This window comes from Bidens hawaiensis, unplaced genomic scaffold, assembly GCF_021521415.1.
Source record: "Bidens hawaiensis isolate Kalapana, Puna unplaced genomic scaffold, B.hawaiensis_p1.1 tig00017154_1, whole genome shotgun sequence".
NCBI classification, from domain to species: Eukaryota; Viridiplantae; Streptophyta; class Magnoliopsida; order Asterales; family Asteraceae; genus Bidens; species Bidens hawaiensis.
The window spans coordinates 247,919-271,423 of NW_027492593.1; the positions used below are offsets into that span (position 1 = coordinate 247,919).

The window sequence follows — 23,505 nt, forward strand, 5'->3', positions numbered from 1 at the left end:
CGTGTTTGTTAATAGATCTTGAGGCCTTCATTTATTCTCTTGTAATATATGTGCATGTCAATCACATGATTTTCATTAGTTATTAATCAAACTAGCTTTCTACCATGCCTGTTGTTCTAAAGAGTTATGACTTTTGCATTAGAGACCAAAATGAGTAGAAGAGACAAAGAACCATGCCCAGAAAGAGTGAAACCGGACAAATTTGCAACCTCTGTGAGAGCCTTCTTCCATCTGTCATTTTCTACAGGGAAATTCCCTTTGTGTTTCCTAACATCTGTCGGCTCAACGTGATAGAAAACAGGTAGAACAAAATGACTGCACTCCCTCCTTTGCTGTAGGATGAGCACAAGCTCCTCAAGACACCAATTTGAAGTTGCGTAATTTTCTGATAATAAAACTACTGAAGCCTTAGATGCTTTGATTGCACTCTCAATTTCAGGTTTTAGTTCCTCACCTCTCTTGATATCTTCTCCATCTTTAAAAGCATTAATTCCTACTAGAATTAATTTATGGTATAGATGATCAGTGAAAGAATATCGAGTGTCTTTGCCACAGAAGCTTAGAAAGACGTCATAGCTGCAAGCTTTAGCACCAGAAGAAGCCATAACAGTAGAGGAGGAGCTGGAAGCCATTGAAATTAGTTATTCAGAGAACTGAAGTTAGGAGGTATAGGGACGAATGGACCTTTTGTTCTTATATTGCCAAAAACGGCAAAAACGATAAGCAACCATTAACTTTGTATCTAATGTAAATTTTCAAATACTAAAATAATATCCCAGGTTACCAACCATTAACTTTGTATCTGTCATTCTGTCCTATGGCCGGCATTTTGTAAGTATCATCGACATTTAATTATTTACTTTATGTTTTTTAATTTCTATGTCTTTTAGTTATAACTAGCAAGATAAAACCGTGCATTACGGCTGGTGTAAAAATTTCCCGTTTTATATTAGATCACCAAGGAGAAAACTTAAAAATACAGTCGCAATATAAACCTTTTCGGTTTTAATGAACTCGTTATATACATTAACGAAAGAGAAAACTTAAAAATATAGTATGTAACGTCCAGCAAACTTGTGCTAACAAACCCGCCCATAATTACGAGTTACATCGAGTACTAAACTAAAGATAAAACCCAAAAAATATATAGCATTTGGTTAAGAGGTTAGGTTAATTTGTTAATTAAGAATTGAAAGCATTTATTATTTTTTTTTATATTCAGTAAAAAATAAAAATGATCTAAAAGAAGAAATAATAAAATAATAAAAAGAAATAAACAAATAAATCTAAAAGAAAGAAAAATAATAAAAATACAAAAAGAAAATAAAATGACAATTTTGTATTCACCAACAAAGGAACAGACAATATGAAGAAGAAACTCGGTTACGAGCGTCATTAAATGGTATATGGGAGACTTTAACGAGGTCCGGAGCTCTATGGAAAGAAGAAACTCGGAATTCTCACAGCCTAATGCTAATGTGTTTAATGAGTTCATTGAAAGAGCAGGATTGACAGAGTATCAAATGGGAGGGGGCTTATTCACCTATATTTCCGATAATGGGGTAAAGATGAGTAAGTTGGATCGACTGTTGGTGTGTTCGGAGTTTCATAATCAGTGGCCGTTAGCCTCGGTAACAGTTTTGGCAAAAGGGGACTCGGATCATAGGCCGATTCCATTATCTACGGTAAATAATAATTTCGGACATATACCATTCCGCTTTTATAATTCGTGGCTTGAACTTGAAGGGTTTGAAGAGTTCGTTTCATTCAAATGTAGAGCCTTTAGATTTGATGGGCCGGCGGACTTGGGTTTTACCACAAAGTTGAGATGGTTGAAAGGTCATATAAAAAGGTGGTTGTTGGTAGAAAATAAGAAGAAGGAAGGTCTATACACGGTAAAAAAAAGGAGATTGAAAGGCTAGAGGGAGAGGCGGAGCATAGAAATTTGTCGGATTACGAGTTGGGGCTTAGGTCGGAGTGTGTGGCTTTCGTGAAAGAGTTTGAGAAATTAAAGTGTGCGGACTTAAGACAAAAGGCTCGGGTACGGTGGGCGGTTGAAGGTGATGAGAATTCTAAGTTGTTCCATTGTATTCTCAATGCCAATCTTAGCAGTAATAGATTACATGGCCTGTCAATTAATGGAGCTTGGGAGCTTAATCTAGTACTACTTAAAGAAGCAGCTTTTGGGTTTTTTGAAGAACGGTTTCGGGAACCAGAAACGGATCGGCCTGTGGCAGTTTTGGATGGAATCAAAAAACAAGAGGAAGGCGATGTTAGCATTTTGGACACCCCATTTTCGGTAGTAGAAATCAAAGACGCGGTTTGGGAGTGTGATGGGGAGCAGGCACCGGGCCCGGACGGTTTCAATTTCAAGTTTCTAAAGAGATTTTGGAGTTGTTTTGAAGGTGATTTTATTAAGATATTTGCTGATTTATATGCAAATAAACAGTTTAGCTTTGGATGTTTGTCCTCTTTTATTGCCTTAATTCCTAAGTCGAAAGATCCGGGTGGTTTAAATGATTATAGGCCGATCAGTTTAATTGGTTGTATGAATAAAGTTATCTCTAAAGTGCTAGTCCGAAGGTTAAAATTAGTGATCAGTGGTTTAATATCGGAAGAGCAATAGGCGTTTATCATGAATCGGAGTATTATTGAGGGACCGTTGATTCTCAACGAGACGTTCGCATGGTTAAAAAAGTCGCATGGGAAAGGTATGTTTTATAAAATTGATATCGAAGAGGCCTATGATTCGTTGAGTTGGTTCTACTTGGATTCGGTTATGGGTCAAATGAACTTTCCATCAAAATGGAGAAGATGGGTGGCGGGGATATTGATGGCTAGTTGGGCCTCGGTACTTGTTAACGGGTCTCCGACTCTGGAGTTTTTATGTACCCGGGGGTTAAGACAAGGGGATCCAGTATCCCCGTTCCTTTTTGTCATTGCAATGGAAGGGCTTTCATACTTAATTAAAAAAGTGGTTAGGAGTGGGGCTTTCAAAGGGTTACAGTGTGGGGTAGGAGGACCACTTCTTTCTCATCTTTTATATGCAGACGATGCGATCATTATTGGAGAATGGAACCATGCCAACGCGCAAAACCTCAAGAGAATTTAAGGTTTTTTTCCTTAGTTTCGGGCTTAAAGGTAAATCAAACCAAGTGTCAAATCTTTGGGACTGAGGTGGGCGAGGTTGAATTGGGGGAAGTGACTTCGGATTTGGGTTGCAAAGTTGGGAAGATGCCTTTTATTTACCTCGGTTTGCATGTCGGGGTGAATATGAATAGAATTAATGCATGGGAGCCGATTATTGAGGTGTTTAAAAAAAGGCTATCGTTGTGGAAAGCTAAACAATTATCATATGGTGGTCGGATTACGGTGATCAAATCGGTCTTGAATTCTCTTCCCACTTACTGTTTCTCATTATTCAAAGCCCCAGAAGGGGTTTTGGAGAAACTCGAAAGACTTCGTAGAATTCTCTTTTGGGGAGGGTCGGAGGAGAAGACAAAGATGAATTAGGTTGCTTGGGATGTGGTTGTGGCTCCGGGTGAAGAGGGAGGTCTCGGGTTACGAAGACTTAGAGATGTTAATGTCTCACTCCTTGCTAAGTGGTGGTGGCGGTTAAAAACGAGAAAGGTAGTTTGTGGTGGAAGGTGGTTTGGGCTAATCATAGTTCATCAAGATCATGGTCTGCTATACCGGCAAAGATGTCTGCACCGTGTCCGTGGAACCAAATAGTAAGCCTAAATTCTAATTTACTCTCGTTGATATTGACTTAAATAAGAGTTTTCGGAACATAGTTAAGGACGGGAGAAGTACATGGTTTTGGCTTGATTGGTGGTTGGAGTCGGGTCCGTTATGTGTTCGTTTTTCGAGACTTTTCGCCTTGGAGAAGAACAAAACTTGTGTTGTGGCCAATAGGTTGTTCATGGCTGATGGTTTCATTTGTGGGAATTGGAATTGGTCTAGGTCGCCGACCCGCGAATCAGATGTGTTGGAGCTGAGGTAGTTGCTCCAAATCTGCCTCCAAGTTCATTTGGTTAATGGTGTAGATAGGGTGGTGTGGGTCGGGGGAGATAGTGAGGATTTTTCAGCCCGGTCCATTAAAAATCTAATTTCGGCCCGTTCTACTAATGACCCGGGATTCGTGTTTGAATGGAGTAAATATTTACCAAATAAGGTGGGCATTGTGGCATGGAGAGCGGCTTTAGGTCGTTTACCAACTTTTGATGCTCTAGAAAGAAGGGGAATTTCGGTGAGCACCCGGTTACAATTTGTAATGAGTTGGAGGAGTCCGTGGAACACTTATTTGTTTCCTGTAGTATGGCTCAAGCGATGTGGAGTGAGGTTGCTCAATGGTGTAAGGTTCCTCCTCCACTTTTGTTTTCCTTTCGGGATGTTTTGGATCTACACAAATTTGCACCCATGTCCTCGGAGAAAGCGAAGGCCGTATATGCGGTGTGCTTAGTTGTAACTTGGTGCTTGTGGAAAAGGAGAAATTTATTGGTTCATGATGGGGGTCGGATGGACATAGCCGGACTTGTGAAAGAAATAAAAATAATGTGTTTCTTGTGGGTGAAGAATAAAGGGAGACGAAACAATCTTACGTGGGATAAATGGCGTTGTTTTAGTTTTTAGCGGTGTCGTTTGGCAATTCATTGTTGGTGTGGGTGTTGGATTGTTTCTAGCATGTTGTATGTTTGTAAAATTTTCTAGCTTCTTGCTAGAGTTTTGGAATGAATTTGTTGGTCTTTAAAAAAAAATATGAAGAAGCAACTCTTTGTGACTGTGAAGTGGCAAGGAGTCGAAGCTTTTCTGTAGTACACCTTGGATGTTACTATCAAGATCTTCAATGAATTAAGTGATTTCATTATGTTTCTCCAAATATCTATCATGGTATTTCATCACTAACAAATACTAAAGAACCTAATACCTTAACAGCGACTGGAGATTCCTCCACAATATTATGTTAGTTGTATTGCTAGCTCCTTAAAACCCTCCAGAGTAGTTTTATATAGAAAGGCATGCCAACTTAAAAGTTCTAATGTCTAATGGTCCAAACTTTGGAATTCGCCACAATACTCATTAATCGTACCTTTGTTGCCATATTGAAATTATTTTTCCAAAGCGATTTCCATGATTAAGTGTTGATGATGTCGTGAATCTTGATTGTTGTTGACACAATTCTTGAATTTGACACCCAGGTAGCCTTGAGAAAATAAAATGAAATCAGACAGAAAATTGAATTTGAAACAGCTATTTATTTATTTATTTATTTATTTGTGTGTGTGGGTGGGTGAGGGGGGTGGCTAACAACTAAATTTAATGCATAATTAATTAAAGAGTGATTAATAAAACTAAACACGACTTAGCATAGGACTCGGATTTTAATTCAAATAATGATGAGTAACCACCTAGGCTAGAATCCCTAATGTTTTAGTTATCACTTAGTAAAGTATTTACTTAATGGAAGACCGAACAGGACTCTCGACCTTTCTCAATGAGACATCTATGGAACCCTAATATGTTACTAAAGTTATCAGTTTAGTTAGACTCCCTCACAGTCACTAATTTATTTTTATAACAAATACCTCTATACAAAATCCTACCTCAAATGGCGGAAATCGAAGGTGGTTTAATGCATTACTCAACAAGATAGACAAAGTTGATAAATCAAACCTATACGAACTCCTCACGAACAACTAAATCTAGAAATTTAATTAACCAAGACATATCATACAATCTATCACCTCACAGATATTTAAATTAACAACACAATTAGATCTATGATGTGCTAAAAGAAGTCAAATAAAAACATGTTAATTTAGACACTAAGTAATACTCTAGACTCTTAAACTTAACTTAAACTACTAACTGGCAAGTGTACCGGTCGACTCTAGTACAGCTAAGTAAGTCCGGATATCGAACCCACAAGATTATTTAAATTAGGTAACTAGCTAATTAAACTCACCTAAATGACATAACTATTTAAATATTATTATTAAAGGGGTTTTTTTAACTAGTTATACATATATTAATTAAGGAGGTCGGTGTCACTCACATTTTGTTATTGTTATAGTGCTCCAACATTTTAAACACAAATTACAAGTACTTAAAGCATTATTACTTTACACATGTGCTATCTTATGCTAACTACTGATATTGTTTTTTTATTTTGATAAAACAAAGATTGGTAGTGCACAATTCCTCACTCAAAAACCCTTTGTTTATGTCCATCTTCATCTCTCTTTCTCTCACCACCATAACTTATATCTAAGCTCTCTCTCTAAACATCAAATTAAGTTCTATGTCTTACATTTGAATCTACAGAGGGAAAAGTGTAACATCCCGAATTTTATATTAGTAAATAAAAGAAGTCCATGATTTAAAAACGAGTGTTAATATTTAATTAATATTAAATATAGAAAGAATCATGGAATTGGGTAATTACATGGATTAAGATGGTGGGATGAGCCTTAGGTCCATGGGCTTTAAGGGACATAAATACCCTTAAACCATCCTAAAACCCTAACTTCCCATTCCATCTTTCCATAATCCCTACACACACCCAAAACACACACAGAACCCGAACCAAGATCCAAAGGCGAGGACCCGAGCTTGTTGGTGCTAGATCATCATGATGAACCAAAGTAACATCAAAGACCAGCTCGTCTTCGTAGTTCGACTCGTTTATGGTACGTTTATATCGAGAACTTGTTCGTTTAGGTTTGGATTAGTATAGAAATGATATATCTGTGTTTGTATGGTAAAAACGAATCCTACAAAACTAAACTTACTGAAAATGGTTAAGATTTGATGGGTTAATCGATTGATAAAAGAACCCGTAACCTATATGCCTAAATCGCACCCCTTAAACATCGATGTTAGGCCGATTTGATGGTTGGGGTTTGTAGGCGCTGGTCAGACAATTCCGTTGATACCTAAATCGAGTTATTTAGTTAAGAAACGAAGATGGATTTAAGAACGAACAGTAGCTGCAGCTGGACAACTTCACTACAGCTAAGTTCGCCTGATGACAACTTCGCCATATGCTAAGTTCGCCTGATGACAACTTCGCCATATGCTAAGTTCGCCTGATGACAATTTCGCCTATGCTTAAGTTCGCTTAATGTTAAGTTCGCTTATTGTTAAGTTCGCTTAATGATAAGTTCGTTGGAATTAGCAAATTAGAAAATAAATTAAAAACCTAATGAAAAATGTGTTAAGACAGTTATTGGAAATAAAATTTTTCCAAGCTGACCTGGCAGCTCGACCCCAGCCAGGGGCTCTGCCCCTTGGACCCTGCTAGGGGCTGCCGCCGGACCCCGTTCGTTGTGGGTTATATAAAGATAGAAATACAACATGAGTAGTAGTAGTTAATTGATACATGTAAATATTATACAGTTAGCCGTGCACAGCTCAAGAAGGGAATAACGATTAACGGAGAGCGTAACAAGATTCAAGTGAGTTTCTAGCCCCATTCCTTGTTATGTTTTTCGGGGCTGTGTGCATACTCGATGTGATTAGTTAATACACTTACCTTAAGTGGTAAGTGTATGCCATATATGATATATGTGATAGATATGAATGATTGATTGTCGATACGCAAACGATCTTCGAATATTGCACGTACTGCCAAGTTGTAAATAAAGATATGAATGTTATAAATGGATGATGTATGATCGTTATGAATGAATGCTTGTTGGGGCGTGAACGATCTTCGGATATTGCACGGACCGACAAGAAGTACGATAAATGAATGAGGTGAAGAACGCCTAGAGTATTCTTATGCTAATGTAATTATGGTATATATGAAGTATGTGTATACAGGTACACGAATGGTATGTGAGTTCTACGTTCGACATAGTAAGTTAGGATGGCAAATCCCTCTAGCTTCTGTTGGACATAAACTTGGTAAGTGAGGGCGTAGTTAAGGACTGCGGGCCTTATACGTGATATAGGTGATAAATGTAAACGTAGATAGGGACGGTGGGCCTTATACGTGTTACAGATAATAGACGACAACGTAGTTAAGGATTGCGGACCTTATACGTGCTGTAATTGTAATGTGGTGGCATAGGGGAGGACTGTGGACCTCGTACGTGCTATGAATTAGGTTGCAACATAGGGAAGGAATGTGGACCTTGTACGTGTTGTAGATGTAGGATGGTATAGGGAAGGACTGCGGACCTTGCACGTACCATAAATGGTGAACATAGGTAAGGACTGCGGACCTTTTACGTGTTCACAACCTTGAGTACAGGTATAGACGGCGGACTATGAACGTACTCTCAGTAGACTGAGGTTAGTGATTGTAGATATGTATGTATGTATGGTAGTAAGTATGTATGTAGAACAGAAGGGTAACTAGTTAAGTATGAGTATGTATCTTCGGATACGTAAGTATGTATGATATGTGTATGTAATGTATGATTACCTGATTAACTTAGTATGCACGCAGGTGATCAGACTGAAGAGTTAGCATGAGGATGGCACGTGGCATGGACTGAACGACTAGCATCTGAAGATGAAAGAAATGATGTTTTAAAAGTAATGTTTTAAGTTGTTTTTAAGGAAAAGATTAAATGTTTTGTAATAAACGGTTAAGTTTTATATTCCGCGAAAGTTTTTAATTAACTCTGGTTTGTAAGAACTGTGTTTATGAGTAAATCCGATGCTAAAGTAGGGCTACCGGGTTCGGGGCCTTACAAAAAGATTACTTGGACGGTAATTGTAAAGAAAGAAACAAAGATATGGACAAACGCCTACGGTTGCCGACGGTTCCAGCCGTCTATGCGGTGATGCGTGATGTTGTCTTTTTGTTTCTAGCTTTGGATTACTCATATGGTGATTTTAGAAAGTTTCTAGCTTTGGATTACTCGGATGGCGATTTTAGAAAGAAAAACGAAGAGTTAGGGGTGGGTGGCCTGCTGTTGCTAGCGGTTCCGATCATCTATGGCGGCGGCGGTTATCTGTTGTGGCTCTTAACCTTTTGGTTTGAGTTGATGAAATGAATGTCACTGGGCGTTGTTCTACAGTTGCCAACCGTTTGTGGCGGCAACGGAATTAAAATGTGCGACGCGCTTTGCCAAACCAACAATGGTCAATTTCACGCCTCCCGCCGCGAAGCGCGGGTAAGCCAACTAGTTAATATTAAACTAAAATTTAACTCTAGTTAATTATGTAATAATAAACTATAATGATTACTTATGTAAGGACCCGTTACCGGTGCCCTACATTGGACGTTGGATTTACTCATAAACACAGTTATAAATATCAGAGTTAATTAAATCTTTTGCGGAATAATATAAAAATCAACCATTCGTTACAAACATCCATAACTTGTCTTTTAAAACATAACGTAAATTTATAACATTTAAAACATCATGACAAATCGTCAGATGCCAGCCTCTTCAATCCTGCCATGTGTCCATCTCAAACCAGCTGTCTCAGTCTGTTAACCTGCGTGCATACTAAAAGTCAGCCACGCTGAGTGAGTTCTAGTTAATCACATAACTTACTTTACATACACATACACGTGCCCGAAGGTACGCATTACATACATAACCTGTTCATCATTTATCCATACACATTCATGACTATCCTTACATTATAAAGGGCATTTCACCCTACATACCTCGGATATTATTAGGGTCCGGTACTCTCCATCCTCGGATATTATAAGGGTCCAGTCTCCCTTCATCCTCGGATATTATTAGGGTCTGGTACCCTCCAACCTCGGATATTATTAGGGTCCGGTCACCCTTTCTTCCGTAACTCCATACCATACCTTTCTATATACATAATTGTAAGATTCATACGTACATACATCATTCATTCTTCATATACGACAAATATATCATCAAACCAATACCTGGCAGTACATGCAATATCCGAAGATCGTTCACGTACCGACAAGCAATCATTCATACCTTTCACATAACACATATATGGCATACACTTATCATTTAGGATAAGTGTATTAACTAATCACATCGATCGAGTATACACACAGCCCTGAAAACATAACAAGGAATGGGGCTAGAAACTCACCTGAACTCGGTTACATTCACCGTTTATGGTTATTCCCTTCTAGAGCTGTGCACGACTAACTGTATAACAATTACACGTATCAATTAACTATCACTACCCATGTCGTCTTTCTAGTTTAATTATTACCCTCAAAGAACGGAGGTCCGGGGGCAGCCCCTAGCAGGGTCCAAGGGGCAGAGCCCCTGGCTAGGGTCGAGCTGCCAGGTCAGCTTGGAAAATTTTTATTTTTATTAACTGTCTTAACACATTTTTCATTAGGATTTTAATTATTATTTTATTTTATAACTCTTTCGCTATAACTAATTAAGCCTAGTTCGTTAACTAATTCGTTAACTTACATACATGCCTGATTTGTTATTCTTGTTCGTTATCTTAACGTAGCGAATGGTGAGTAACGAATCACCTAGTTCGTTATCATAACGAATTGGCAAGTAACGAATCACCGGGTTCGTTACGTGGTTCGTTATCCTAGTTCGCTAGCCTAATTCGTTATCTTAACGAATTGGGTGAATAACGAATCACTTGATTCGTTAACTGATCATAACGAACTGGGGAAACTGATTCGTTATCTTGTCATGACGAATTGGTTGACTAATTCGTGATCTCAAAATGGGTGAACTAATTCGTTATCTGGAATAACGAATGGCATCAGTCTTATCCAACTTTGACTCACAGGTCAAAGTCAAAATCGCCAAGAACACCCACAGCTAACCTACTTCAAATCTGCGATTAAACCTCCGATTCTTAACGAAATAACACGATTTAGGTACCATTGAACTCGTAATACCAGCGCCAACAAACCCTAACCCTTCATTCACCCAAACATTCGCATTTATGGGGTGCGATTTATACATGTACACCTACGTCTCTTTTATCAATCAATTAACCCACCAAATATTAATCAATTTCAGTAAGGTTTGTTGTGCTAGGTTCGTTTTTATCATCCTCATACAAATCTAAGATTTCCCAAACAAATCCGAACCTTAACGAGCGATTTACCGTTATAAACGTACCTTAAACAAGTCGAACTACGAACACGGTCAAGTCTTGATGTTGGTTTGGCTTGTCACGACGTTCCAGCACCAACAAGCTCGGGTTTTCGCCTCCGGATCTTGCTTCAGGTTGTGTGTGTTTTCCAAGGTGTAGGCTATGGTGTAGAGATGGATAAAAATGGAGAGGTTTAGGGTTTAAGGGGTATTTATACTGCCTTAAGCCCATGGACCTAAGGCCCATTCCAACTCTCATTCCATTTTCTAAAGTCCAAGCCCGCCCTCTATTAGTTTATTTATATAAACCGATAAACGACACACTATAAAATAAAAGAAACTTATTTTATTAATTCTTTTCAAAAGTAGGATGTCACATCTTAAACCCTAAACAATTATTTAATTAATAAACTAATAAAAACCTAATTAATTAAAAGATTAATAAACTAGTAAATTACTTAGATTAATTCAGATTATGAAAGTAACTACCTAGGCTAGAATCCCCTAAGTTATGGCTATTAATTGACTAGGGAAATTAAGTTATGGAACTGGGATCGTAAGATAAACCCTGAAAGAAAACCTGAACATGACCCTTGACCCTTCAAGAAGAAACCTATGAGTTTCTAACAAGTGTTAAGACACACCAGTTTTATGTATTAAACTTCCTTACAGTTATTTAATTGTTTTATGTTTAAGTATCTTTATAGTGAAATCTTACCTTACAACGCGTAAATCAGAGATAGCTAAGCAAACTCAGTTTACTTAATAGATTAAATTGACAATCAAACCTAGACGGACTCCTTACGAAGAACTAAATCTATTAATCCTGATCAACAAAGAACTATCAATAACCTATCACCTTACAGCTTTCTAGGCTAGCAGTTCACTTTTATTTATTTGATTAGTTTTATTGTTTCTGTGATTTTAATGCATATCAATCACAAACTAGTCAAGAACAAACAATAAATGAACTAACAAAACCATATCATATGAAACAATCAACAAGGGTAATGTGAAATAATAAACCTAAGCAAATAAAATCAAGTAATCATACGCGTCAATTAAATCAAACTCAGCAATTTACTTAAAACATAAAATCCATAACTAGCATAATCCCAATCAAAATCCAACCAAAAAAAGGTTCATCACGACCTATGTAGTTTAATAAGTTTAGCCTAACATCATGTATTCAAAATCAAACAAAGTAATAAAGTAAGAAAACATGGTGAAATAATAAAGAACGAAAAATCAGAGGTGATAAAACCCGTAATCTTCACTCTCGAATGTCTAACTCTTCACCGGATGCTCTCTTGCCTTCAAAACAGCCAAGAATCTTGAATTATAGCTCAAGTAATCTTCAAATTCGGACTGGTGGCTTTAGGGTATTGTTCAGGTTAAGGTTAAGGATGTCTATATACTGATAGTAGCCCCAACACTAACAAAAAACGAAAACTCGCTTGAATTTCTGAGTGTAGGCGCCACGCGGCGCATAATATAGGGGGCGGTCTGACCAGCCTGGTCTGACCGGTTCCTTCCTGACGCGTTCCGGCTTCTCGTATTTCACCCATTTCGATCACGATCAACTCCCGGAACCTACAAAACACAATAACGTTAGTAGTATACAAATCTTGACTAAAAACGAACGAAAACTAATTTAATATTGAATAAAATATACAATGGAAACATATATATTTAGCATTATATCAATCTACTTGATTAATTATTATTGTTTCTCTGGCTTTATTACAAATCAACCACAAACTAGTCAGCAACACAGAGTAAATAACTTAACAAAATCCTATTATATAAAAGACATTCACCAAATACTAAGTGAAACAATAAAACTCATCAAACAACTATAAGTACATACACATATCAAATGAATAAAATTAAACATTTTACTTAGTCATCACGCCATAATCAAAAGCATAATCCAAAATAAAATCAAACTTCAACAATAATTTATCATAAGCCTAGGCGGTTTATAAAGTTTAGCCTAGCATTATTGAATCAAATAAAGCAAAACAAGAATTCATGGTGAACATCTAGATAAAAAAATAAAACGAAAGAGTTAGGGTGATAAAACCTGTGAGTCTTCGATCCCGATTGATTAGCACTTCACCGGATGATTTCTAGCATTCAAAGCCCTCAAAATCTTCAATCCTAAGCTCCAAAACTTCTCCATAACAGTCAGAGTTCGTGTGTTATCATTAGGGTTAAGTATGGTCTTATAGTTGTTTTGGCTCAAAACCCCTAGTAGAACACGAAAGTTTCTTGAAAAAAGATCTCCTCGCGTCACGCGGAGAGCAAAGGATGAGAGGCCACGTGACATGGCGTACTAGATCACAAAACCAAGCCCCACTACACACGCCACGTCGTGCGGTGTGGTCTTTACCATGGCCGCGTGACGTGCCTAGCCATATCAGGGCCGGCTCCGAGAAGACGAAATTTTTTTTGGGCTAAAGGCGAAATATTTTTTGGGCCTTAAGTAAAAGGAACATTTTGTTGGGATTAAAATTTTTTTTTACATGGACTTACTTGGTTATGATTTGAGTTGTGTGAAAAAATTTTGTATAAAAATAAACTTAAAAATGTCTCAAATAAGACTACAACCCACAACCTCTTGGTTATATGTCATACCTCTTTGTCACTAGACTAAGCTAGTGTTTATGTAAATGTGTTGAAACATTGATTATACATATTTTTTTCATAAAAATACATATAATTTTTTAAAAAAAAAAAATTCAGGCATAGCGGGAGGTCGGGGCTGTGGCCGTCGACTACCCTGTCACACCCTTGGGCCGGGCCTGAGCCATATGGTCTCATTTCGCGTGCCAATTCAATTGATTCCTCTTCTGGTTTGTCCCGGTGGTGTTAGCTCGTTTAGCCTTGTTTCTTGCTCTTTTAAACACCTTTTATGACTCAAGACCTACAAAACACAACTATGTTAGTAGTATACAAATTCTAAGTAAAACTTAACAAAACTAATACAAATCTACAGGAGAAAAACATGTGTATTTAGCAATATATCAATGTACTTTTGCAATGTTTTTAAAATTATTTTGATTTTATTTTGTAACACAAACTGACCCGAACCGAAAAACTATATATGCATATAGTAATATTTTCGACCTCCGAAAATTTCCGACCCCATAGAATAAATTCTTGGGGTCCACCACTAATTGCAATAAAAAACAACTCAGTTTCAATTAATGTGGCCTCGCAATTCCATGTAGTGAACACGTACTCACAGATCTTGCTTCTCGATTGGGACGAGCCTTTTGACTTCTGCACTTTTGTGTATCACAGTTTGTAAAAAAACTAACCAACAAGAACTTTTATTGGTGTAGCTAGAGTTGTTCCGGTTAAATGAGATGTAATTTGGATGTTATTTTGAGTTCAAAGTTGGCATGTTAGGGATTGCTTCTTTAAAATGCATTTTTGCTTTTTTGAAAGGCAAAATGTCCAAAATGCCCCTCTAAAAGCATCTAAAAGCATCAATTGGATGCTTTTAGGTGCTTTTGAAGGGACATTTTGGACATTATGCTTTTAGGTGCTTTTGAAGGGACATTTTGGACATTTTCTCTCTTCAAAAAGCATTTTAAAGAAGCAATCCCAAACACATAGCTGACTTTATTTTAAAACAAAGCTTATGAGGCTATGTGTAGTGGAGAGGCTACAAAATAAGGAGATTTTTAACATGTGGCAAAAAGGGACGATATGTAGCCCAAGGGGGTGGTGTTGTAGCCCACAAATCATCTCACCCTCCAATCATTGATCGCCACATCATCATCATAATTACACAACCTGGCGACAAATTCTCGACCCCCACCCACCCACAAACTTATCACCCCTTTGTCGCCAAGGGGGCGGTGTTCTCGCCCTCATCGCCACTTGTCGCCTACATTTATAGCACCACTACGCATGGCCTGAGTAGCTAGTTACAAAATGATATGGATGAGCAAATGATACTGGGTAATTTACCAATACCACCTATTATGTGTCATCATTAAAATATTAGGCACAAATGTTTCAGAACTTTTTGCAGTTTCCAATTTAAATTGATTGTATATTGAACACACTCATATATAGAGGCCATGCATGATCAAACTCAAGTAGATAACGTCAAAATAATACATTACGAGTTACTGAAGGATTAATCTTGAATTATTAGTAAAGTTAAAGGTTTATTTTGTTAAGTTATAATTTAGTTATTTGAATTGTAGTAGGTTTAGGAAATGTATGTCTTTGAGAGCAAGTTTAGTGAGTCTATAAATAGGGTTTAGTTTATTAGTTTTATTGGTGAGAGTCAAGAGAGAAGTTTAGAGAGAGTTAAGAGAGAGTCAAGGAGTCTCATCTCCACGTACGTTTGATAAGTTCGTGAAGTTCGTTTGGTATGTTTGTTTGATATATGAAAAGAGTCGAGGGTTGTCACCTCAATATCTCGTGTTCGTTTGTTTGATAAGTTCGTTTGATCTGATTGTTTGATCCGCCTGGCCAACAATTGGTATCAGAGCTACGGCTCATTACACACGTGAAACTTCCACCGCCGTCTAGTAGATCGCTCGGAGAAAAGGTTTGTGTCGTAGACCTTTAGTTTGATCGGAAATTCGTTAGCTAGGGTATTATTATTTTTCCCTCTATCGAGTGTGATAAAGAATTGGAAAGAAAAAGTTTTTTTTGTCTTTAGCAAACATATACGACGTCACTGTTCTTCACCATTAGTTTTTTTGCAATTGATATTGTGTGAATTAAAACAATTGTGTTCTTGTCTTATTCGACACCTAAATAACTTTATTAGCCCCCTCGAGAAGATAAATAAGTAGAAGTGAATTATATGAAAGTGGAATTAATTTCAAACTAAAAATTGGTGAATGAGTTTGGCAAGGAATAAGCCAATAAAAGAAAATTGAAATCCAGATTGTTTGGAAGGAAAAAGGGACGTGAAGTTGTAGTAGTCCACTTTGTGATTGCAATGTGCATTAAGAAAAGATAAGTTTGAACTGTTTGGTTATTTACTGAAGATTGATTTTGGATCGAGAATCAATTCTAATTGAAAGAGCGTTCTATTAATAAAGTAAAGATAGGAAAGACGCGATGACGATTGGGGGACTTCCAATATTGACAAAATCGAACTACGAAGTATGGTCGATCAAGATGGAGGGATTTTTGAAAAACTATGGCTTTTGGGAAGTTATTGAACCTACAGTCGGTGTAGTTGTAGATGAAAGGAAGATGTACACAGGGTTGGGGTTCATATGTCAAACCCTACCGGAAGACATCTTAGTACAAGTCGGCATGCTCATGAATGCTAAGGAAGCATGGCGTGTTTTGAAGATTCAATTTCTTGGAATTAATTATGTACAAAAAGTAGATGAAAAAGCAGATCAAGAAGCCGCTGAGAAAGAAAGATTGGATAAGATCGTTGAGAAGGAAAGACTGGATGCTATTGTTCAAGAAGAACAAGCATGTAAGAAAGATGCTCTGGAAGCTGCAGAGATAGAAGAAGCTTTGCAAGTTGTTTTGAGAAGTGAAGGTAAAGAAAGGTTGAATGAAAAAAAAGAAAGAATTTCTTCAGAAGAAGAAGAAGAGAAGACGGAGAATCTTAAGGTATGTTTTTATGACTCAAACAGCCTTGAAGATGAGAAAATTGATAAGATAAGTGAGCAGAAAGGAAGCAAAAAATCTGCTACTGATGATGATAAGAGGAAGGATATTGTAATGAATGAAAGGAATGGTGCAGCTAACAGGTCTGTAGATTTAGAAGCGTGTGTGAAAGTCAACAATCGAGCATTTGTTGATGAAAATTCAGAACCGAATGAAAGGTTGAGAAGAATTGCCAGAATGGAAGGTCCAACAGGGTCTCATAAAGAAGGAATGAATAGCCCATCTGCAAGTTTTGATGAGCAAAGAAAGAAAAGAAAAGTGAGAAAGAAGAACGTGGAGAATGAAGTGGTATGTGAGATCAATGTGGATGGTATGAATGATGAATGTGAAGAACTTGTTAAATAGGTTTGTTACAAACAACTGAAAAGAAAGGGTAAAGATGAACCAATGATTAAAATTGAAGAGCTGAGAGTGATACGGGGAATTCAAGACCTTGGTGGTACAAATTCAAGATTAAGGGGGTGAATGAAGGATTAATCTTGAATTATTAGTAAAGTTAAAGGTTTATTTTGTTAAGTTATAATTTAGTTATTTGAATTGTAGTAGGTTTAGGAAAGGTATGTGTTGGAGAGCAAGTTTAGTGAGTCTATAAATAGGGTTTAGTTTATTAGTTTTATTGGTGAGAGTCAAGAGAGAAGTTGAGAGAGAGTTAAGAGAGAGTCAAGGAGTCTCATCTCCATGTACGTTTGTGAAGTTCGTTTGGTAAGTTCGTTTGATATATGAAAAGAGTCGAGGGTTGTCACCTCAATATCTCGTGTTCGTTTGTTTGATAAGTTCGTTTGATCTGATTGTTTGATCTACGGTATATATAAGGCATGCGTGTACGTTAACAAACCTCAATGAATGATATTATTTGTATTAGTTTTTGCTATTTTAATTTTATAAAAAATATTTATTCATGTTTCCAAACAAACAAAATTTGGGTGGTAAAATCCACTAACCATCATATTTCATTTACAATCTTACATGTATCCTTGCCGTATCACCATCTCTAAGGCACGTGTAACTAAACTAACATGTTTTCATATGGGAACATGGCTAAGTGGCTAACCACATTTAGCCATGTGAAAGATATTGGATAGACTCATAGAAGACAATACATGTTGTACAATATTAGCAAGACGTGTGGTCAGGACTGGATAACATGTTCGACTTAAATTGGGAAAGCGGGTTTTAAACAAAATGGTTACATAAAAATGGGCTATTTTTGAAGATGAAATGGAATACATTGTGACCGAAATGAGTTTGGGTTAAATTAATCATTAAAAAACACATCAAAATGCATTAAAAAGTAATGTTTACATTAATATAAGGTAAATAAATATAACTATATGTTTATGGGCCGGTCTGGGCCAACCAATAAACGCCTTTTATACATCGTTTTTGTTTTTCAAAATGTTAACTATATTGTTAGTAATAATATTCTTGTATGTATCTAAATATACTTAGCCAACTATGGGTCCCATTTATACTAGAAGAAAAAAGTTAGGTCGGTTCGGTAACATGTAAAAACGGGTCCGCGCAAAATTTGCATGTGTTAGAACGGGGCATTTTAGAATGTATCAATTTGGTTCAGGTTAAAACTAAGGGCGAAGTTTGTATTGTGGCCAGAAAATTTATGCTCAGTATTGTAAATTTATATATTTTTTGTCCGAAAAATTTTATACGTAGTGTAAATTTACCAGTTTTAGTTCAAAAAAATTGAGACCGGCCACCCCAACGTTTCCGTCCAAGCTTCGCCACTGGAGTCAAGACGGGTTGACAATGTGCTCCGATCGACTGAGTTGTTTTAGGAAAGAAATTAATATATATCATGTGGACATAATATGTGGTGGAAACAAACAATGATCGATGTTAACTCATTTGGACCTGCTTTTTGTTAATAAGATAGTAGATTCAAATTGATCTGTTGTTTGACTTGAGATGATCCATTGACCGTTAATAGTTACTCGAAACGACTCATTCATAGGCAAATTGGTCAAAATGGTAACCTCTACAACAACATTAACCAGCAAAGAATGTTATGTACCACTCTCGTACAACTCCCATGTCACAAAACGTGGGTTCTAGTGTATCAAATTATATGCACTTTTAGTTAATTAAATTAGTTGTTAGTTTATTAAGTAGTGGGTCGGTTATGTATCTTGGCTATATAAGCCACTAGTTCTTATGTGTTAGGGATATGAATGAAAATGTTAAATTGATCTATGTTCTCTCTATTTTCTAATCTGGATTCTCTCTAATTTTCTTTGGTCAATCGATTATCGGTAGGAACCACATCAAAGAACTTCATGTATAGGTGTAATAAGTTACTAACTAACCATTCTTTCCTTCAAACTCTATAAATTTAACAATTTTCTATCAAATAACATTATAAACAAAATATGTCCTTCAAATAACTTCTTGTTTCTCATGATCCTATGATATAATCTTCTTCCAAAACCAATGCCTTTGCCACATCAGCATCATCTCTTCAATAGGAACTCCTTTCGTTTCGGGTAGGAACACGTAAACAAAAACAGTCATTATGGTAATCCAACCCGCAAAGAACAAAAACAGCCCGAATTTCAACCCGCAAAGGAGAGAAAGGAAAGACTGTGCTATGATGAATGTGAAGAATAAGTTGACCGCAACTGTGATGCTTTGACCTGCTGACCGTGTCTCTAAGGGGAATATCTCACTTGGCACTGTCCAACCGAGTGGGCCCCACGACCACCCGAATGCCACCACAAAGAGACAAATAACAACTACCACGGCGATTGAATAACCCCGCAAGAGTTCTTGATTGTCTCCAAATTTAAGGCCTAATATTATGCCCACAATCACCTGTTTCAAAGCACAAGATTGTAGTAGAATATTGAGTGGTGTGTGTATAAAGTCAAAACAGGTCAACATGGCCTATGGGTGCGGGTTTGGGGTCGGTTTTGGGCTCAAACTTAACCAAAAATAAGTATTCGGTTTTTGAAAACTGTTCGGTTTCTGCTTTTCTGTATTTGAAAACATTTTGATTTCTATTTTTTTCAGTTTTTAGTTTTCAAAATGGGTTTGGTTCGGTTTTGCAGCTTGGACTCAAATTTTGGGCCCAAAATATTGATCTCGCACTTGAAACTTTGAGCCTAAATCCATTTTTGTTAATGATTAAATTATTATTACACACTAATATTAGGCTACACCATTTATTATTTTTTTATGAATTAGTTAACATTCAAAAACATAATTATAATACACAAATTATAATATGTTAATTTAGACTCAACTTACCTGACAAATAATCATCTGAATGCCTCCACCAATCAACAAAAACCTTCTTCCTAATTTATCAACCGTCGCGATAGACACCAAAGTCGAAAGAGCAAGAACTGCACCCGTCAAAGCCGACGAATAAAGCGACGCATTCCCCTTAAACCCCATACTTTGAAACAACACCGGCGCATAAAACAATATCGAATTAATCCCAGTCAAAATCTGAAACATCGGCATACAAACCGCCATAACTAACTGCGGTCTGTTCCTCTTTTCCAAAATGTTCCTAAACGGATGTTTCACCGAGTTAGCCAACTCACTTGCATCAACCATGTCTTCAAACTCGGCATCCACATTGTGGGTCCCACGTATTCGTTCCAAAACTTTTCTACCTTTGTCCTTTGACCCTTGTTCTATTAAGCTGTTTGGTGTTTCTGGTAAAAGTAACCCGCCTATTGTCATTAAAAGTGCGGGGGGCGGCGGCTAGTCCCAATGATAGCCGCCACCCCCAATGGTCAAGCTTGCTCGTCCCGTAGTTGATCATGTTGGCTGAGAAGATTCCTAGAGTTGTTGCTAGTTGGAACATCATGTTTAAGCCTCCTCTGAGATGGGTTGGTGCCATTTCGGATAAGTAGAGTGGTATTGCCTTCAAATAGTTCAAACGGGCCGGGTCAGATTGGGTTGACTCGACAACACCTTTTTATCGTTTTTTATTACATTAATAATTAATATTTGCGATACGGGTACCAAAACTATTATTGAAATAGTGATCCATTTTTTCAAAGAAAGAGCAAGTTAGCATAAGGGTGTGAACAAGCCGAGCTGAGTTCTTTTACTTACGCATAATATATTAATTTTTACGCATTTATGATTATATTTTTTACACATAACATAATATATATATTTTTTAGTTATTTTTATTATAATTTTACATATAGTATTACTTACATCATTCATATATGTTTTTATTAATTAGTTAATTTTACTTATAGTATTACTTAAATTTCGGTTAAGTTTGGATAAAATGATCAAAATATCTTTGTAGATATCTTTATTAATTAGTTAACTGGGCTTCAGCTCCTTTAAGCTTCATTTGATTCAACATTTTAATGAGCCAATCTCGAGTATCTAACAAGCTTACTCGGCTTGTTTACACCGCTACTTAGCATATTGTATATGCTTTATTCAACCCAATGTGTAGAATTTTTCATCCTCACATTATGGCTAATACCATAAGTCAAAATTTCATTATCCTTTAATTAGTATTTCCCTATTTATAGTCAACATTGTGAAAAATTCAACTTAAAATTAAATTGTGTGAGTGTGACACATTTGATGATATCTAATTCAAAATTCACTCACAGTAGTGAGCACTTAGAAGTTACTACTAAGAAGAGTAAACATGACAAAATATGCTTGTCAAGACGGGTTAAGTAACAGGTCAAAATAATTACCTGATTACCAAAGCCAATGCCAACACCAAGCATGATTCGGCCCAAAAGAAGCATTACAAAGTTAGCCGCTGCGGCATTAAGTGCTGCACCCACAAGAAAACTGAGTCCGCCACAAATTATGCTTACCCGACGTCCATATGTTTGCGTCACGGGTGATGCAAACAAGGTTGCAACTAAGCCAGCAAGGTATAATGATGAAGTGAATGCTGCTAAGCCTTGGTCATTGAACTTGCAATAGTTGTTTTCGTGTGAATGCATCTTCTTTAAATACACCTTTGGGAAGAACTTTTTAAGGAATGCATCCATGGATGTCACACCTCCTGGTTAAATCATGTTTGGTTAGTAGGATATTAGTGGTTAGAGGTCTTTTTTAGGACCAGGTTATGTCAAAAATGACACATTTTGCTCAAAGTTTTTATACTTTTGAAGAATAATTGGTAACATGTAATATGATTACAAAAGTCATATTGTTTTGTTATTAATCTAAAATGATTTAGGAGATTTTTTGTAGAGGTGTTCACGGTCTTGTTCAGTTGGTTTTGATGAAAATTCTAGGTTGAATCGTTATCTATGGTTCTGGTGAACGAAAAACCAACCAACTTGGTGGGTGCTGTTCGGGTTGGGTTTGGTAAAAATGAACACTTTTTGCATTTTTTTGGGAAATACATTTTTTTAACAGCCAAATATATATTATTTACAAATATATATTATTTACAAACCTCTAACAAACATTTTGAAAGTTTTGAAAGTAAATTACATTTTTTTGTTGAAATAATTGATACGTGAAATACGATTACAAACGTTATAGTATTGCATTGTGATCTAAAGATGATTCATGAGATCTTATCACTTATATACATTAAAGTAAGACTTTTAATGACTTTTAAGTTTTGTAAATTCAACTTTCTCTTTCTCTTACCAAACAAAAAAAAAAGTAGAAACTAGGATCAATCAATCACCCTTTATATTTTAAAAATTAATTTGATTTTAGACAAAATTCATAATTAAGAGTAGGTGGTGTTTATCCAGTCGGTTTTCAGGTTCTTCTGTTTAATCAAATATGAAAATTTTAATACTAAAGTCAAATTCAAATACGATTCGAATATGCTTATTCGAATTCAGGTCTATTTGATTATACTGAATTACCAAAACATATACAAAAGTTGAGAAAAAAAAACTTAGAGAAAAACAAAATACTAAAATTCGGTTCCTGAATCACAATTTAATTTCGGTTGGTTTCGGATTTCGAGTTTCTCAAGCCCAATTCGAACAACCACCCATAAAATTTGGGTGTTAAAAAACTTTGAAAGAAAAAAGATAAAATCACCTGAAATTCCAATATCATAACCAAAAATTGATCCACCAACAGCAGCAACAATGCATGCAATGATGACGTAAGCAGTAACTCTTCCTTGATATTGTTCTGCTCTGTCCTTTGCCATTCCTGCCGGTGCAAAAGATCCTCCTGCCATCTAATTCACACACACACAAACACAGAGAAAAAGGTGTTTGAAAGAGAGACTCAAGTTTCTATATGCAAATAATAATATTAATATTAATTGAATTTGTTATGAAGTTTGATGACTTTGAGGGTCCCAGAAATTAATAAATGCTTGTTGAGATGACTTCATCTTTGTCGTTGCCAAAACAAATATCTAACTCCTGATTTAATATATGCATGTATTTTGGAGTATTATTTGATCAAGTGTATACATATGAATACAAATATATATGAATACAAATTTATAATAATCTATATTTTCAAAAAATAACAAAAATTGACAACTGTTTAGCATATTTTAATTCTTGAATTTAATTTATAAAAATTCTTTTATATAAATTTGATAGTATAATTCAAAGATAAGTTTTCAACTACTAGTTTCCTAATCAATATCTAACTCATATGTTAAGAGTAACATCTAACTTCTAATAATAGATATTTTATATTTATTTGAGGTATAAAGTTGTTTCGTTTGGATTAGTGAGTTGCATAATTTCAGCTATGATTCAATAAAGAGAAATTCATTCAGTTATAACTTCTTTTACCATTTATGACAATGTGTTTGGATACAAAAAATGAACTTCCAAATATTCCAGTTGATCGGGTA

The 23,505-nt window shown here is 36.2% G+C and overlaps 2 pseudogenes across 1 annotated transcript; both read right to left on the reverse strand.

Moving 5' to 3' along the window:
* Window positions 1-116: 116 nt before the first annotated feature.
* LOC143553151 (toll/interleukin-1 receptor-like protein pseudogene) lies at window positions 117-632 on the reverse strand (annotated as a pseudogene).
* Window positions 633-18,997: 18,365 nt separating this feature from the next.
* On the reverse strand, window positions 18,998-22,886 carry LOC143553147 (sugar carrier protein A-like; annotated as a pseudogene). Its single transcript, XR_013138782.1, has 4 exons — window positions 22,725-22,886; window positions 21,398-21,717; window positions 19,962-20,589; window positions 18,998-19,526 (listed from the first exon to the last, which is right to left on the reverse strand). The product of XR_013138782.1 is annotated as a sugar carrier protein A-like (transcript).
* Between the last annotated feature and the right edge of the window lie 619 nt (window positions 22,887-23,505).